The 10,527-nt window shown below is 40.5% G+C and overlaps 1 protein-coding gene across 4 annotated transcripts in view; it reads left to right on the top strand.

Moving 5' to 3' along the window:
• Window positions 1–1,953: 1,953 nt before the first annotated feature.
• Window positions 1,954–10,527, top strand: part of CAPSL (calcyphosine like) — a 44,886-nt gene continuing 36,312 nt past the window's right edge. Inside the window, exon 1 of one of the 4 annotated variants that reach the window (XM_058717304.1) lies at window positions 1,954–2,523. The gene's annotated coding sequence lies outside the window, so the exon portion shown is untranslated. The remainder of the gene's footprint in view (window positions 2,524–10,527) is intronic. The other 3 variants (XM_058717312.1, XM_058717328.1, XM_058717319.1) reach the window with 3 other exon arrangements.

Genomic DNA, 10,527 nt, shown 5'->3' with positions numbered 1-10,527 from the left:
ACATAGGAAAATCGCTCTGCAATTTTCAGTTAAGCCACACACTTGCCAAATGAACCAGTATTTTACTTTTGGTATTTACTCAAGTTCATGAACACATATGTCCACTTGAAAATCTGTACACAAATGTTCATAGCAGCTTTATTTATAATAGCCCCAGACTAAGAAAAATCTACATGCCCATCAACAGGTGAATGGAATGACATTTGTATTATATCCAAATAATGCAGTTTGTTTATACAAATTATACTTTAAAATTGACTTGAAAACTCTGTGTGTGAGATGTGTTTTTAAGTGTCTTTTATTATGCACCTTAAAATGTACTATTCATGAATTATTATTGCATGTGAGTATTATTGGAAATGAAGACACATCTTAATAATTTCTAAAATGGTAGAGCTAGTACAGTTTTGATGAAGGAGGAGATACGTATGTATGAGAATTTGAGTTACTTCCTGGAGAATCAGACGACTTATGGTAAACAGACTAAGGGATCGGGTTTACATACTGAGACGTAATCCAAATTTATTTTGTGAGTGGGACCAGGAGTCTCTCCATAATTATAAAATAACACATGGAAAATGACAAACACAGGCAAAACATTTAATGTTTTGATCTTTAATGGGCATGGAGCATGACACACAATAAGGATCTACATATAAAATGCATGTATCTGGAGGTATGTTTTAAGATGTTGAAATGAAGTTCAATCTGTCATTTATGTTTCCTTTCATTATCTTCCACTTATGTGTTTCTACCATTACCACCAACCACAATCACATATTGATTCTTTGTTTGCCTAGCTACACTAAATGGTCTGTAGATGTGATTTTCCCCCATGTCAATCTTCTGTTGTTTGGTTTATGACATCCTGATTGCAGGCTTAGTGAGATGTTTATTTGCCAACCAATTAACCATGAAAAGGAAGTAAATGGAATATTTGTCTTAAACTTTAACATAGTCAAGGAACTATTTCTGAAAAGCAGATTTCATATTTTGAATGCCCTTAATATGAATGCATTTTATCTCGTTCAACAATTTGATTCAGACAACACTGACTGATTTTATGTCTGTACAAGGCACCATGGGGAGCAATTTGGAAGATGCAAAGATGAACCAGAGTATCCCGGTCCTCTCAAGTGGCTTCCCACAGTCTTACTGATGAATTAATTGAAAGGTAGATCTATCTGTCATTGTCAGGGCGTCTTGTCTCAGTGGTGAGTTTAGCTTAGTAATTTTACTTAGTGTAATGAAATAACACAGTGTAATACCATGAGCTCAGTTGCAGTAAGGAAGAATGTTTCTGGATAAAAAGCTAATGGTGTGTGGGGAAGACAGTCAGAACTATCCTGGGGTGGACGTTGGTTGCACATCAAATACCCTGCCAGTGTCAACAGCTTTTTAGTGCTTGGTGGGTGTCATGTACCATATACAGGGACCGTTTGAAAACAGAATGTAACCCTAAAAGAGAGACAAAGGACTTATTTTGCAAGTGGCTTTTTCTTGTTCCTCAAATCACACTCCTCTGGAAATTCCCTCAACATAGGCAAGTCTTTATTAAAATCCACAGAGAATATCACCTTGATCTCCAGGGCAAGGCTGAGAAGTGGACAAGACAAATATAATATCTTCTCTAGAGATTGTAGAAATCAATGACCACACTTGCCTGAGAATACAGGTTAATGTACAGTGCAGAACAGAACATGGAATACATGTCCTAGTTTCTTTGTAGTACTTATTAGTGGAAGCAAGAGAAGGGATGGAAATGATGAGGTAGGTTGGGATGTCTTGAAGGAGAGCATGAGTTAGGTACTGTTTTCTAAACAGGGCACTAGACTGCTTCTTAACTGGCAAACTCATTACTAAGGAACAAGTGTGAGAAGAGAAGAGAAGAGAAGAGAAGAGAAGAGAAGAGAAGAGAAGAGAAGAGAAGAGAAGAGAAGAAAGGAAAAAAGAAGACACCAAGGATGGAAAGAGTAGGCAATGGTATCCTATCAATGTGAGGATGTGGAGGACAGAGGGCTTTGAATCACTTACAATTACACCTATGGCTCCCCCTGTGTGCTGAGGTTTTAAGTCTTACTGGATAGATGAGACATCCTAGCAGTAAGCTATTCAGAGACAACAGAAGAGCAGGAAGGGGTTATCTTATACAACATATGAGGCACATTTTGATGCTGTGCTCTAAACCAAACAATTGCCAGCTACACTTCCTGCTGGCTTCCCTCAGAAGACAAACAACTTGAGCTTTCACAGCCACTGGATTTCCTAGGCAACAGAAGTGTAAACTTGAGAAAAGGCAGAGCCAGGGTAGGGATTGACAGTGAGCTTAGCCACTCAGGCTGTGAATCTGCTTCAGTGATTGCCAAGCTGTGCAATCAGCCTGAAGAGGGCGGCCAGCAAGTCTGAGGAGGGGAGGGAACTGGGAGGGAGGTGGATGGAGGAGCTGAGCCCTCCCAGGGGAGCCGGAGAGAGCGTCCCTAGTTTCAGATCCCAGCAACCGGTGGCAGCAGGTTAGCATTTAAGGTAAATGAGTGTTTTTGATCTATTATGTTTATTTGATCACTTTGTTTAGATTTAGTTAAACAGAGAAAGAAAGGGAGAAGAAAGAGGAAAGGTATTACTTTCTAAAGAGAAAACCAACAGTTGGTGAGAATTCTTGGTTGTCAGTCTAGGGAGGAAATAGCTTGGTTCTGGGAGAGGCTTTTGTCATCTTTATGAAGAGGTGCTCAGATAAAAATAAAAAAAAATTATTTGATAAAGGGAAAGGAAATAAACATCACTGAGCATCACTTTGTACTAGGTACCTATGGGTGAAGTGTTTGGGTGAATTGCTTCAACTAGCTTGTATGGCCATTAAAAAAATTGACCTTCAAGAATATTAAATATCTCCAAGTTATATGCAGTTAAAAGATTGAGCTTTGATTCAGACCACGGTTTTTCTGACATTCACAGATGTGCTATTTCTGCCATACCTTGCCAAACTGACCACATAGACTCAGATAAGAAACTGAACTCTTATTAAAGTGGTCGGCATAACTTGCTAAAACTTGTAGAGTTGATTTGATTTATCACAAAATTGAGAAGGGCCTTAGTAAATAGCAATATCTTGACTTCAGTCTGGGGTATAGGTAAACCATACTAAGTAGATGAAATTGTTTCCTGGTTTTAGAGCTCTTTTTTTTTCCCCTCAAAATCTTATAACTACAGAAGTGTCTTTATTTTGTAATTGTGCATTTTGAATATTGAGATTTAAATCATGGCCATTCATTTATATTCAAATAGCAGTAGTCTAATAACCATAGCAGTGATCAATTCCAAATAGCAATCTAGTAGCATAGTCCTAGGTGCTGATGATATGAAGACAGAAGACACAAAGTTTACAACCTTTGTCCTTAAGGGCCTTATAGTCTAGTAGGACAAGCAGTTCTGAAAGCAGACTTACATCAGGCTGCAACATGGACGCTATTTGGGTTTTTCACAGATTATACAAAGAAAGATGCAAGCTGTATTGCTCTGGTGAGGGTGGTTATGTGAGGCTTCACCATAGTGATTATATAAGGAAGAACAGGACTTCTCTAGGCTAACAAGCGAGGGAGGGTGTTCCTTAAGGTGGGACTGCATGTACAAAGGCACAGAGACAGAATACCATAGTGTGTTTGGGGAATGTGAGTGAGTATAAATGCAGAATAGATTTTAAAGCAGTGGAGAATTACTGGAAACAAGGCTGGAGAGTCAGTCAGGGCCAATGTATACTTCAGGTGGTAAGATGTTTACTCTTTACCTGCACACATTGGGGGGCCACCAAAGGATTTTTGATTAGTGTGTAAAGTTCACATTTCCATTTTGTAAAGATCGCTTTGACAGTCATTTGAAGGATGGTTGGAGGGGGAAGACTAGAGAAAAGGAACCAGCTAAGAGGCAATTGTAGTAGTGGAAATGGGAAATGAACAGGTCCTAGATTAAGGAGGTATCCTTGGCCATGGAGGTGGGGGAGGGAACAGATATGCAAGGAGTGTCAAGATGGTGAAATTCTATAGGACTTGGCTGCTGATTTGATGTAGAGGGTGAGAAGGAGTCTAGGGTAATGTTCAGTGAATGACCTGTGGAAATGGTGGTGTAACTTCCTGAGGCAAAGAATAAGGAGGACAAGATAATGAATTTGGCTCTGGAACATTAAACTTGAGGTGTCTGTAGGTCATTGAGGTGTGCATGTTTTGTGGGAAATTTGAAATGTGGCTCTGAAGCTAGCACAGTGCATGAGTTGGAATAAAGATTTGGGAGCTGTCATTCTGTCAGTGGATGTGGCTAAGACATGGCCATGGGATGGTGTGAGAGCATGATGAGGGGAAATAACCAAATCCTGGGAAACAGCATTTAAAAAAACAGGCAGAAGAAAAGGGATAGGCAAAATAGGTCAGAACCAGAGGAAGGGAGACAGAGGAAAGTAGATTCATAAACATTGAGACAAAAGTTTTAAGAAGGAAGAATGGTCAAAACAACCAACTGCTGGGCAAGGTAAAATAGAAACTAGAAGTGACCGTTGAAGTTGGCCATCAGGTTGGCAGTGCTTCCTGAGAGAATGTTCAGTGGAGGGACAGAGAAGACCAGACTGCAGTGGACTGAAGCATGAATGGAACATGACAAAGTGCAGAAACTAGAGACTCTTTCAGGTAGTTGGACTATGAAGGGGTGGCGGGGGGGGGGGGGTTGACAGAAGCAGTCTCTGATGGAGGGACCACTGCAGATTCAGGAACTAAAAAGAGGAGCTGGTGGAGGAGAGGAAAGGGGCACAGCGGAGGGTTGAAGAGGGACTGAAATTGATGTCGTAGGTGGAGATTATCCTTAAGTGGAAGGCAATTCTGAACTTCCTCTGGAGGATGGTTTCAGAGATAAATACCTTTGTAGACTTGGAGGAGGTGATGTGAGTTCATCTCTGTTTGTACTGTGATTTTCAAGGTAAGGTATGGAGGAGAGTGGCATGGGTTGAAAAGATTGAAAGAAGAATCTAACCAATGTCATATAAAAGTATGGTTGACTGTTTTAGAAGGCCCAGCTGTGGTTGAAGAATAAATGTGCAGTGGCATATGTCCATCTTGGCCTGTGGGTTTGTTCAGTTGCACTTCACAGCCCGCTTTAAAAGAGAGGGCACATGGAGAAATCAAGCCAAGTTAGGCATCCATATGGGAGCATAGGAAGCTGACAAGGGTTGAGGACAGAGGCTCTGGTAAGAAGTGGTCAGAATGATATGCTGATGTGTCTAGGATGAAGAGGGGAGGAAATGGATCCAGAAGGGAGAATGCGGTAGGTAATGGCTACAGTGGAAATGCAGAGTCAAGAGACTAGTGGTCACAAGTATCTAAGGTTGGAAGAAAGAAACTAAAAGGTGGAGAGAGAGTGGATATTGAATTCTGAGTTTTCAGAGGAGGCCATATTTGGCTGGTGATAAAAGTAAGAGATGGTCTTAGAAAAGGATGCTGGGAGAGCGAGCAGATGAAGTTGGCAGAAATCAAGCAGCTCCAGGAACTTCATGGCTGCATGTTGAATGGATTGTCTAGATGAGTTGTGAGGTTGCCCAGGTTGATGGGGGCACCTGGGATGGGGAAGAGGTCCCTGAGGCAGTATCCAAAGTCTCAGTGATTTAGAAAATGACAGAGCCAAAGAGGGACATGGCAGGGATTTCCAACTGTGCTGTGCTTCAAAGAAAGATGTGAGAATAGGTCATCTTAGAGACTGTGAGATTCCATAGTACTTAGAATTTGGGGTGAAAAGTATCTTTATTTGTGGAGACTGCAGAAATAGAGTTCCTTATACAAATTCAGTTCTCAGGTATGAGAAAGACATTAGACCAGTCAGCACCTTGGGAGGGAATGGATGGCACATTCACAAGTAGTGATAGCATAATCTGGATAGAGCTAAGGGATGCCGGTAAGGGTGATCGAACACCGGAGGGCCACCATAGAGAGGCAGGGCAGGAGGAGGTGCGTTATTGTTAATAAGCTTGTCCCTATTTTTATACAAGAATGATTTGTGGTGACTACAGTGGTTCCTGGTTTAAAAAATGAATATTTCTTGAAATGTTGTGGACAGCTTACAAAAGATCCCTGGGGAAGTGGCAGGCACAAAAGAACCTGCTCATAATCTTGGTTCTGATAGTTGAGTCTGAACTGGGACAAACTCTAAATCTCTTTGTACCTCAGTTTCCTTATTTTGTAAAATAGGAACAGCCACATCCCCTCTAATGTAAGAGTACTTTGTAAATTATGAGTTATTATCCAAACTTACTTTAGAGCGGACACATTTTCTGTTCTAAACAAATGGATAGTGAATAATTTGCAAAACACGGGCCACAGAAAGCCTGACACAGAGTAAATGATCAATAAGTGTTCCTGTTGCTTTTGTTATGGTCTGTATGTTATCTTCTGTATGGTCCTGGGTTAACAAACTATTTCTATATAAGACCAGACACTCAGAATTCGGGCCTTGTGGACCAGAGGTCTCTGTGGCAACTATTAAACTTTGCTGTTGTAGCATGAAAGCAGCCACAGATAACATATTAACAAACGTGTGTGGCTGTTTTCCAATAAAACTTTATTTATAAAACTAGGTGGAGAGGCAAATTTGGCCCATGGGCTATGGTTTGATGTACCCAGGTCTAGATCATTTAGATTATGTTTGCCTGAACTCAGGGTCTTTTTGATAAGTGCCCAGGGAAAGGTGGATCTTATTTTCTTCAGGGGAACAGAGGTTGAGAACCCTGAAATCATCAACATGCTAACTTCTGATTCCAGGACTCACATTACTCTCCATCAGAGTGATCTGGTTGCTCCAGATAATGGCATGGAATAAACTGATCTGGATGTGCTCACACACTTAATTTCTAGAAGGATCTGAATGTGTTCACACACTTACTTTCTAGAAGGATTCTATCTCTTCTGCCAACTGTGGCAGAAACTGCCAGCTTCCCACTCAATGGCCAGTTTCCTCTTCTTTATAAATGACACCTGAAGGATAGCAATGTACCCAGCCAAAAATTAGGTTTCTCAACTGTCTTAGTCTGCCTGGGCTGCTATAGTAAAATACCACAGACTGGGCAGCTTATAAAAACAAAAATTTATTTCTCACAGTTCCACAGGCTGGGAAGTCCAGGATCAAAATACCAGCATGGTGGGGCCCTCTTCCTGATATAAGACTGGAGCCTCTTTTATAAGACACTAATCCCCTTCATGAAGTCTCTACTCTCATGATTTAAGTAGCTCCGGAAGTCCCTACCTCCTAATACCAGGAGTTAGGATTTCAACCTATGAATTTTAGAAGGACAGAAACATTCAGATCACAGCACCAGCCTCCTTTGCAGGAACAGTCAATGAAATTTAAGTGGAAGGAGTTGGGTGGAGTCTCTGGGGATCCCTTAAAGGGGGATGACTCAGCTAGGAAGTGCATTCTTCTTGCCCTCTGTTCTTTTCTGCTGCCTGGGGTGTGGATGTAATGGTGGGAGCAACTATGGTGATTTTGTAACTTCAGGCAACTCTGAGGATAAAAACAATGGTAAGGTAGAAAGATAGCAGTTCCTTGAGACATTCACTCTTTGAAATGCCTCCAGACTTCATTTACACCAGAGGACAATAAACCTCTATCATTTTCAGAGATAATTACCTGTTTCTATCATGAGTATCTAGACAGAATTCCTGTCTGAAATTCCAATCTGCACTGATGTTGACATTCTGACATTGGATTTGTATCCATCAACACTTCTTGGTTTTCTGGAAGTTATCAGTTAAGAACCTGTAAGATGCAAATAATTGGCTGGATTTCTAAGTGGCTACAAAATAAGCATTAAATAGACAATTGACTCCAAAGGAAACATTTTAAGTGACCATGAAATAGTAAGTAAGTGATTTTGGTTTCTAATGTTGCAAAAATACAAATGGTAATCATAACTTTATTCCTTTTATTCCCATCTAACAACAGTGGAAGATCCACAGTTGAGGTTTGTCCTTGCAGTGAGTTTGAAACGGGGTGTTGGAAAGTTGCCTGATTGGTTCTAAGAACATAGTCACTAAAACCAGAGAGTTTGGAAAAAATTATTTTTCTTTTTTTTTCTTTTTTTTTCTTTTTTAATATATGAAATTTACTGTCAAATTGGTTTCCATACAACACCCAGTGCTCATCCCAAAAGGTGCCCTCCTCAATACCCATCACCCACCCTCCTCTCCCTCCCACCCCCCATCAACCCTCAGTTTGTTCTCAGTTTTTAAGAGTCTCTTATGCTTTGGCTCTCTCCCACTCTAACCTCTTTTTTTTTTTTTTTCCTTCCCCTCCCCCATGGGTTTCTGTTCCGTTTCTCAGGATCCACATAAGAGTGAAACCATATGGTATCTGTCTTTCTCTGTATGGTTTATTTCACTTAGCATCACACTCTCCAGTTCCATCCACGTTGCTACAAAAGGCCATATTTCATTTTTTCTCATTGCCACGTAGTATTCCATTGTGTATATAAACCACAATTTCTTTATCCATTCATCAATTGATGGACATTTAGGCTCTTTCCATAATTTGGCTATTGTTGAGAGTGCTGCTATAAACATTGGGGTACAAGTGCCCCTATGCATCAGTACTCCTGTATCCCTTGGATAAATTCCTAGCAGTGCTATTGCTGGGTCATAGGGTAGGTCTATTTTTAATTTTCTGAGGAACCTCCACACTGCTTTCCAGAGCGGCTGCACCAATTTGCATTCCCACCAACAGTGCAGGAGGGTTCCTGTTTCTCCACATCCTCTCCAGCATCTATAGTCTCCTGATTTCTTCATTTTGGCCACTCTGACTGGCATGAGGTGGTATCTGAGTGTGGTTTTGATTTGTATTTCCCTGATAAGGAGCGACGTTGAACATCTTTTCATGTGCCTGTTGGCCATCCGGATGTCTTCTTTAGAGAAGTGTCTACTCATGTTTTCTGCCCATTTCTTCACTGGGTTATTTGTTTTTTGGGTGTGGAGTTTGATGAGCTCTTTATAGATTTTGGATACTAGCCCTTTGTCCGATATGTCATTTGCAAATATCTTTTCCCATTCCGTTGGTTGCCTTTTAGTTTTGTTGGTTGTTTCCTTTGCTGTGCAGAAGCTTTTTATCTTCATAAGGTCCCAGTAATTCACTTTTGCTTTTAATTCCCTTGCCTTTGGGGATGTGCCGAGTAAGAGATTGCTACGGCTGAGGTCAGAGAGGTCTTTTCCTGCTTTCTCCTCTAAGGTTTTGATGGTTTCCTGTCTCACATTCAGGTCCTTTATCCATTTTGAGTTTATTTTTGTGAATGGTGTGAGAAAGTGGTCTAGTTTCAACCTTCTGCATGTTGCTTTCCAGTTCTCCCAGCACCATTTGTTAAAGAGACTGTCTTTTTTCCATTGGATGTTCTTTCCTGCTTTGTCAAAGATGAGTTGGCCATACGTTTGTGGGTCTAGTTCTGGGGTTTCTATTCGATTCCATTGGTCTATGTGTCTGTTTTTGTGCCAATACCATGCTGTCTTGATGATGACAGCTTTGTAGTAGAGGCTAAAGTCTGGGATTGTGATGCCTCCTGCTTTGGTCTTCTTCTTCAAAATTACTTTGGCTATTCGGGGCCTTTTGTGGTTCCATATGAATTTTAGGATTGCTTGTTCTAGTTTCGAGAAGAATGCTGGTGCAATTTTGATTGGGATTGCATTGAATGTGTAGATAGCTTTGGGTAGTATTGACATTTTGACAATATTTATTCTTCCAATCCATGAGCAGGGAATGTCTTTCCATTTCTTTATATCTTCTTCAATTACCTGCATAAGCTTTCTATAGTTTTCAGCATACAGATCTTTTACATCTTTGGTTAGATTTATTCCTAGGTATTTTATGCTTCTTGGTGCAATTGTGAATGGGATCAGTTTCTTTATTTGTCTTTCTGTTGCTTCATTGTTAGTGTATAAGAATGCAACTGATTTATGTACATTGATTTTGTATCCTGCAACTTTGCTGAATTCATGGATCAGTTCTAGCAGACTTTTGGTGGAGTCTATCGGATTTTCCATGTATAATATCATGTCATCTGCAAAAAGCGAAAGCTTGACTTCATCTTTGCCAATTTGGATGCCTTTGATTTCCTTTTGTTGTCTGATTGCTGATGCTAGAACTTCCAGCACTATGTTAAACAACAGCGGTGAGAGTGGGCATCCCTGTCGTGTTCCTGATCTCAGGGAAAAAGCTCTCAGTTTTTCCCCGTTGAGGATGATGTTAGCTGTGGGCTTTTCATAAATGGCTTTTATGATCTTTAAGTATGTTCCTTCTATCCCGACTTTCTCCAGGGTTTTTATTAAGAAAGGGTGCTGGATTTTGTCAAAGGCCTTTTCTGCATCGATTGACAGGATCATATGGTTCTTCTCTTTTTTTTTGTTAATGTGATGTATCACGTTGATCGATTTGCGAATGTTGAACCAGCCCTGCATCCCAGGAATGAATCCCACTTGATCATGGTGAATAATTCTTTTTATAAGCTGTTGAATTCTATTT

The sequence above is a fragment of the Neofelis nebulosa genome, chromosome 1, assembly GCF_028018385.1.
Source record: "Neofelis nebulosa isolate mNeoNeb1 chromosome 1, mNeoNeb1.pri, whole genome shotgun sequence".
Lineage (NCBI taxonomy): Eukaryota > Metazoa > Chordata > Mammalia > Carnivora > Felidae > Neofelis > Neofelis nebulosa.
Note: the sequence above shows the minus strand (reverse complement) of the source record. Positions and strands in the feature narration are given on the sequence as shown.